This window comes from Bos javanicus, chromosome 12, assembly GCF_032452875.1.
Source record: "Bos javanicus breed banteng chromosome 12, ARS-OSU_banteng_1.0, whole genome shotgun sequence".
NCBI lineage: Eukaryota > Metazoa > Chordata > Mammalia > Artiodactyla > Bovidae > Bos > Bos javanicus.
Window position 1 is genome coordinate 34,519,049 of NC_083879.1, and position 8,064 is coordinate 34,527,112.

The window sequence follows — 8,064 nt, forward strand, 5'->3', positions numbered from 1 at the left end:
ACAAAGAGCTGGACATGACTGAAGCGGCTTAGCATGCATGCACACATTATACCTGAAACTCAAGGTGAGCCTGAATTTCCCAAACCTACCTGTCAGCTGTGATCTGGGACCACAATACTCCCTGAACTTCACTCACAAGCTCCCTCTTAGATGGTAGTCACCTGTTTGTCTAACTGGACCCCACCTCCCCGAGGGCACCTCTTATTTTCTTGGTAGCCCAGAGCTTAGCACACAGGGGATCCTCCATCTACCATCCTTAAGCTGACTTACTGCTGCTTCTTTGTAAGGTCTCACACATTCACCCTTTTCCCTCTTTCTCTCTTAACCCCATCACCTCAACCACAGTGCAGGCCCTCCGCACCTTTCGCCTGAATGCCTTGCCTTTTCAAACCTCCTTCCCCACTACCCTGTCCAGCCCATCTGTCTTCCTCCTGCCTTACATCGTGGTCACTGACCAATGAAAAGACTTACAATGATTCTTCACTGTGAAGAATGGCTTCTCCATCCTTTAAATTAGCAGTCAGGGATTTCCATGTCTGGGCTCCACCCACATCTTCAGCCTTATCTTTCCTCCCTCTAGACCGACCACTTCATATTCCGGCCAAACTGGTCTGCGTGCCTTGCCTCCAGTGTGCCCTGAACTTGCCCTTCCTCTGCTCCCCAAGCTTCCGCTTCATGCTCACCTCTTTCCCTCACCTGACTCCTTCGCACGCCAGAAGCCACAGCTCTCACGAGTCTCCCTAAGGTCTGAGGCCTTCTTAAGACAAGGACAGCACTTGCCACATTCTCCCTCCTGCCCTGTTTCTGTGAGTTAGCTTTCTTCCTCAAGGAGTTAAAAGGAGTTCTGCTTTCAAGAAGTGGCATATTTTGCTCAAACGTACACCTTTGATAGTATCGAACGTTCACATGAATGTTCAGTGTTTTCTGAGAGGAATTTAATCTGCCAGACCAGGAACTCCTTTGTTTTCTTCTGGCCTCACTTTCTGCTTGAGACAGTAGCACATTACTTCGTTCAGTCATTTTGCACTATCTCACATGTGTGTGGCTGAGTTTCCCCTGAGCCCACTAACTCTCCATGGACAGGTCTGATGGACACACCCGGCCGCTGGCATTTCACATTCTGGCCTTGGATGCTAAATCGCCACTCACTAGCTGTATGCCCTTGGAAAAGTTACTTGACCTTCCCAAACTTATGCTTCTTCAACTGCAAAAGGCGTTGTTCCATTGGTCGTTGTTCAGTAAGATAAGGGATGCAAAGAGCTCAGCCCAGTGTCTGGCACACCATCAGTGCTCACTAAATGGCAGCCTTTTGTCAGGCACACAGTGCCAAGCATCAGAGATCTGTGATAACCTGAATGGTGCTTGACAGTGAGGAGCACTGAATGGCTGCACTGTGACTATTGAGTGCATTTTTATTCTTTTTGTTTTAACTTTTTGGCATCTGGGGCCTTAGTTCATTGACCAGGGATGGAACCCACACCCCCTCAGTGGAAGTGTGGAATCTTAACCACTGGACTGCCAGGGAAATCCCACATGCATGTGTTCTCAGTCACTCAGTGTGACTCTTTGGGACCCTGTGGACCCAGTAGCCCGCCAGGATCCTCTCCTCATGGGATTCTCCAGGCAAGAATACTGGAGTGGGTAGCCAATCCCTTCTCCAGGGAATCTTCCCAATCCGGGGATTGAAACTGTCTCCAGCATTGGCAGAAGGATTCTTTACTGCTGAGCCATCTGGGAAACCCAGGGAAGTTCCACACTGGTTGTTATTAATGAACTGAAATTTTACTGACAAAGCTAAATTCTTTTTTTTTTTTTTTTTTGGCTACTGGGGATTTAGGGATCTTAGTTCCCTGGGACCAGTGATCAAACCCTGGTCCATGGCAGTGAAAGTCCAGAGACTTAACCACTAGACCACTAAGCAATTCCCTGAAAGAGCCAAATTCTTACGAGGATTTTGGTAGAGGTGTAGTTTTAAAGATAACGTTAAGAGTTGGCTTTCTGAAGCTAGTTTTAGCAATAGCTAGGCTGATTTGAAGTGTATCTGTTTAGAATATGTTCCTAAAAAAGTTGAACCAATGAAGTTAACAAACCTCTTGGGAAAATAGTTTCCGTGATAAGCTAGCTCACTGAAATAAAAGTTAATGAAAAATTGCTTGACTTTCAAGTAATTTTCAGCATAAAACACTATTTCATGGGGGAAAGGAGCAGAATGCAAGTCACATAAGAATCGTGAATTCTGTCTGTTCCTTCACAGTGCCTGGCGCATAGTAGGTACTCATTAAAAATTTGTTGAATGAATGAATAAATAGGGGTAAAAATCTCAAAGAGTTACAAAGTTTGCCAAATATAGTTAGGAAAATAAAGGGGAATATAACAAAGACCCAAATATTTAAGTAATTCCCAGCACCCATTGCTGACCATTGATGTCAGACCATCTGTGTAGGGCGGGGGCCTGACAGGGAACAACTTGTCCAAGGTCACACACCAAGTTAATAACAAAGCAGGATCCAAAATCCAGGCTTCCTGACTCTTAATATAATCATCACCATACCAAGAATGCATAAATTAATACATGTGGCTTAGGGCTTCCCTGGTGGCTCAGATGGTAAAGAATCTGCCTGCAATGCAGGAGAGCCAGGTTTGATTCCTGGGTCGGGAAGATCCTCTAGAGAAGGGAATGACAACCCACTCCAGTGTTCTTGCCTGGGAAATCCCAAGGACAGAGGAGCCTGGTGGGCTACAGTCCATAGGGTCACAAGGAGTTGGACATAATTGAGCGACTAACACAGGCCAAGGAGGGTATTTATTCAGTTGATATAATGTCAAACTCATGACATCTATAGTGCAAAATTGCTATAAGTTGCAGCAGGTGCACTGATCCTGGTGAGTTTATGACACCACGTTGGTCAAAATCTTCTTCTGTGCTTACTGAGAGAAGAAACAGGCCATGATGCTCCTTTTCTGCTTCCCAAGAAACACAGGGGACTGACTCCTCTGTACATGGTGGGATGAAGAAGCAGGCTTACTGGGCAGCAGCCCCCAAGGCTAGGCTGTAGGGCTGTCTAAGTCCTGGGCGCCACTGACAGGATGGAGAAAGCTATGCTTCTCAGAACGCTTATCAGAGAGGGAGCAAGTTGTGTTGGAAGAATTGGTCTGATCAAGTCGCTCAGAACCCCCATGTTATCTCCCTCCGCCCCCTCATCAAAGGGCAGAGTTAAGTCACAATGGGTGATGCTGAAGTACTTTGCAAGCAAGGATGGGAGAGATAACCAGGCTGGAGTGGTGATTTCAGCCAGTGAGTGGACCTGAGGGAGCATGGCCACCAGGGAGCCTCCTCACGCCCCCTTTCGTAGCCCATTCCTCTAAGTAGTGCTGACAACATGTAAAGAATCACTCCTTAATGGTGCACTGGTTTCTGAAAGTTTCCAGGGTGTCCTGGACTGGCCCTGCTATCACAGAGAGTCTGACCAACCACACCAATGATGGATGCATGAGTGTGGTCCAGTCCTGAAGCAGAGAAAGAATGACTTAGATCCTGAGGTCCTTTATAGTTGAAGATTCTAGGCCAATGATGGAAAAATTGATCAAAAAATTCTAATAACTCTCATAAAATATACCAAACAAAATTTTTTTAAAAGCCCATTCCCCTCCTAAAATTTTGGCTGTAATGTGTGCTAAACAGTCAAGTTCAGCTCCATGCAATTCTTATAACAGAATTAACTGCCCAGCCCTAAAACAAAAGAACCTGAATTGAAATCAGACTCCAGTGGTGCACTTAATTAGTCCTGTGAGCTTGTACTTGATATTTAATCCCTCTGAGACTCACTTTTCTCATCTGTATAATTGCAGCGACAAAATTAATTGCTGGAAATGAGATGGTATCCTAAAAATACTGTCAGAGTGCCTGACACACAAGAACTCCATAGATAAGAGTGAATTAATAACTAGTGCATTAATAAATGCTAGTGAATGTTACTAAGTAATAATCTGTAAAGCTTTATATGAAATCTTTATGAGGGTGATAACACATGAGAGATAGCTATTTGGCCTTGAGATCAGTGTATATGTGAAAAATTTATAGTCAATAAATAAATTTATTCACAAGAGATATATTCTTTTTTTTTCCAAGAAAAAAATCCCAGAAGGAGTTAGTGAAAACTTGCTCAAGAATTCTTAATATAATCAAATGTAATATGAAATATATATCATGTACAAGCCCATGTTGAATCTGTAAACTGAAATCTCACAAAATCCCACTGGGACTCTTCAGGAAGGAATAACAACCTTTAGTTAACTATTACATCAAACTTTTCACTTTCACTGACATCCTTCAAGAAAGTATCAATTCCTTGGAAACACAAAAAGAATGTGCATATAATGTCAAAATATGTGCATAATATATATGCCCACCTGTATCTACACATACACAAGTATATATAATTCCACATTGCATAGATATATTACATTTTTGTGAAAATTACTTTAAATGTTCTGGTAAATTGCGTGTGGCAGTAATTGTGTTCAGACTGCTTAGAAACACAGAAGCAACAGCAACTGGGAAATCAGAGGACTGGTCCAGTTGACTGACACATATCTCATGGAAACAAAAAACTACACAGCAGAAGGAAGTGGTTATCTTGATCTTCAAACTAACCCTGTTCTCCAGTCAGCAGTGCATTTGTTTTAGCAGGTGTTGGAAAATATCCACGGTGAACTGGGAAGGACACAGGACCAAGACTTGGAAAACTGGCCATGTAACTTAATTAAGAAAGTCAAGTGACTTTTCCATAGTCCTAGCTTCCTCATCAGTACAATAGCTATAAAAATTCCACCCTGCTTATTTCAGGAGGACGATCTGGTCCACTCCCTCATTCCCCACATGAGAACACTGGGGAGTGAAGTGAATCCCTTAAGGTCACATAGCTGCTCAGTGAGAGAATCAGGACTAGAAATAAGTCTTTTGAAGTCTTAGAGTTTCTGCAGTAACAAAGCTGCCATTGAAGCATCAGATAGGAAAGGGCTTTGAAGAATGTAATGTAAGGGTTTTCTTCAGTGGAAAGAAATCTTACTGATTTAAATCACAGTCAAAATCAACATAAAGCAATCAGTTCAGAGATGACTTTTAAGACTGTACCTGTACATTTAGCAATAGGCAGCCTTCTTTTAAAACCAAATACAATCTGCTTCTTTTCTCAACCAAGACACAAGATGTAAACAATTCCCTGAATTAATTCAGACCCTGAAGTGGATTTTCAATGACTTGACTTGCCCAAGCAAGCTCTCTGCAAAGCCTAAATTAATCAGATAATTGCCAATTCTCCCTTTTGTTTTCTGTTGAAAAAGTGTGTGTTTTTTAGAATGAGCCTAGTAGCAGAATAATAGTCATTAAAAAAAATTGTAAGTCCCAAATCTGAACTAAATGACTGAGTTCTTAAGCGCACTATTTCTTTAGGCATCTTCTCTTTAGTCATTATTTTAAAAGTTTAATTTTCTTTATCCTAATTATTCTTTATCCTAACTATTGTGAACATTATTGCTGCGATGTGATGTAAGGAGGACTTTTTCAGCAAACAAATGAAAAAAAAAAAATCAACCTAAGCTGATCATTCAGGATTTTGTGAACATGCTTTGTCACATTGTCAGTAAAACAAAAATTTAAATGCCTGTCTTGGCATGACTAAAAACAGGAGTTAAATCTTTTAAATTCTTACTGATACATCTTAAAAATAAAGTCAGTTTGGTATGGTTTTAAATAATCTCCACTTAACAGCTATCAGTTTTAAAATTAAGTAAACAATGCTAATTATGCTCCTTCAAATATCAAGAGGAAAATTTAGAAAGTAATTTAATTAATTGGCTCTGAAAAATTAATTACACATGAAATGAGGCTCATTAGGCCCTTCCGGTCTCAACAGAATTTCTGACTAAAAAATAACTGATCTCATCACTTATACTTGCTTTGTGGTTCGGCTGGCATTAAATAGACTGCCGTGATGATACCTACTCTACCCAAGTAAAACTAAGACCAAAACATTGAAATGAGCGAATATGAACACGGTGCTCTTACATTTCCACTGTGCACGCGTGATCATTGAATTGACAAGTTAACTTGTACATTCAGCACAGCCATATACTTTGGTTTTGCCATACTGAGTGTAAACTAAAGGTAAAATGGGACTAAAAACTGTGTAACATCGTAACTGTTGATCACCCAGTTTTCATAAACAGTTGGCAAATTTTAACTCACAACAGCTGTCACTGCATTAAAAGTACATGTCAGTTTAAGAATATTAACCTCCGGGATGTGTCTGCACTTGAGGCTCGTGCAAAGGTTCCAGAAGATCACCAGAGGATTTCTTTTTAAACCAAACTCAGCACAACCTAACCCTCCCTGTCTGACAGTTCTTAAGTTTTACCCAGAAAAGGGCTTTAATCGTACTTGAATGGCTCTCCAGTGCTTCCTTGGAGGGGACATACTGCATAAGGAAATGTATTTCTTAGGCCAGTGTCTTGGAGGTGAGAGAATAAATAAAGAAACAGTATTACCAGAGATGCAGTGCTCTTTTCTATGAGAAAACAGGAAAGCATTGGCATCCATGGAGTCCCTCCGCCTGTTTACTGAGTACAGCAACTTGTAAATACTTAGAGCAGTTACAGCCTGCAGACCTCGGGCTCTGCAGCGGCGGGGGAGACGGCTCAAGTTAGCTCCCTCCCCTTCGGTCCTGTTGGAACAACTCATTTCCAAGTAAAATGTGCGGGGCAGATTGCAAACCCTTTGTACAAACTACCAAACCGACCCCGGAGTATCGGATTTCCTTTCATCCACACACACACAGAGTACTCAAGGACAGAAATGCTCGTGGCCCCCTAGACTAAAACCCTCTTTTCTGAGAACACGCAGGAAAAGTGCACCGAAAGCCACAACAAACAGAAATCGCTGTACCTTCAACGTGCTGAAGTCTTTCCAAGGACTCACCACCCTTTTCGGCAACTGAGTTTCTCCTTGGCAGCCCTTCTGCGCCCAACGCTTGTACCTTCCCAAAAATGTATGTCGGCACAAGCCCAGACGAAACCTCCAACCCGGGAAAAGAAAATGAAGCCTGCAGATCAAAGGCAGACGAGCAGGGAGATGAAATGCCCGTAATCTGATCGGTGATCAGTTGCCGCACATCAAAGGCAGGCCAAGTGGCTGTGTGCGTGTGTATGTGTGTGTGTGTGTGTGTGTGTGTGTGAGAGAGAGAGAGAGAGAGAGAGAGAGAGAGCGCGCGCGCGCGCAGGGCTCTAGGAACGCTCCTTTCAAGCAGGTAGCCGCCCCCGCGCCTCCCCGCCCTCGGATTCTTTTGTTTGACCCGGATCCCGTCGTTCTCCTCTTCCCTGGCACCCAGGAAGCCCCCGCGGTGCCCCCCGGCCCGGGCTGAGAGTCTGGGCCCGAGGCGCTCGGGCCCCCGCGCTGCGCCCAGGCTGCGCGCTGGGAGCCTCGCCTGGTGCCAGCCGGCCGCGCCGGGGCCCTTTCATCTCTCGGAGCCGCGGGTCCCATGACCTCACCGCCTCCTGGCAGGACGGCCGCCCGCGGAGAGCGCGCCCGGGGGCAGGGCAGCCGCCTCCGATCGCGCTGCGCGCCCGCGGCCCCAGCGGCAACTCCTGGAAGCTGCTGCGGGGCCACTCCGTGGGGAGCGGACCCCCGAGCCGTCCTGGCTGCCAGAGACACAGCCTTTATCTGCCCGCGGTGCGTCCCGCAGAGCCGGCGTCCAGTCTCCAGGATGGTTCCGAGAAGCAGTGGGGACCCCGAGGGAAGGCTGATCCGGCCTTCCCTGTGACCAGTCCTTACGGATTTTGAGTAACCTGTCTTTTCCTTGAAACTTAAATTATTAGACGTTGCCAATATTAATCACCGGCGCTTTAATCAAAGTCATTAACGAGCAGATAACTAAGTTACTCAGTATTTTGATATCTCTCACCCTCTCACTTAAGCCACTGGGCCCGACATAGTCTTGATCTTAGTTTAGGATTCAGAAAACTAGATTTCAAAACTACGTGTACTTCTTAGATAGGTGTAATTCATTA

General features: G+C 44.3%; 1 protein-coding gene across 4 annotated transcripts in view; it reads right to left on the reverse strand.

The window, feature by feature from the left end:
- Positions 1–7,446, reverse strand: part of TNFRSF19 (TNF receptor superfamily member 19) — a 91,142-nt gene extending 83,696 nt beyond the window's left edge. For 2 of the 4 annotated variants that reach the window (XR_009740010.1, XM_061434959.1), the window contains exon 1: positions 6,944–7,441. The gene's annotated coding sequence lies outside the window, so the exon portion shown is untranslated. Of the gene's footprint in view, positions 1–6,546; positions 6,913–6,943 lie in introns of those variants that run through there. The other 2 variants (XM_061434958.1, XM_061434955.1) reach the window with 2 other exon arrangements.
- Positions 7,447–8,064: the final 618 nt, after the last annotated feature.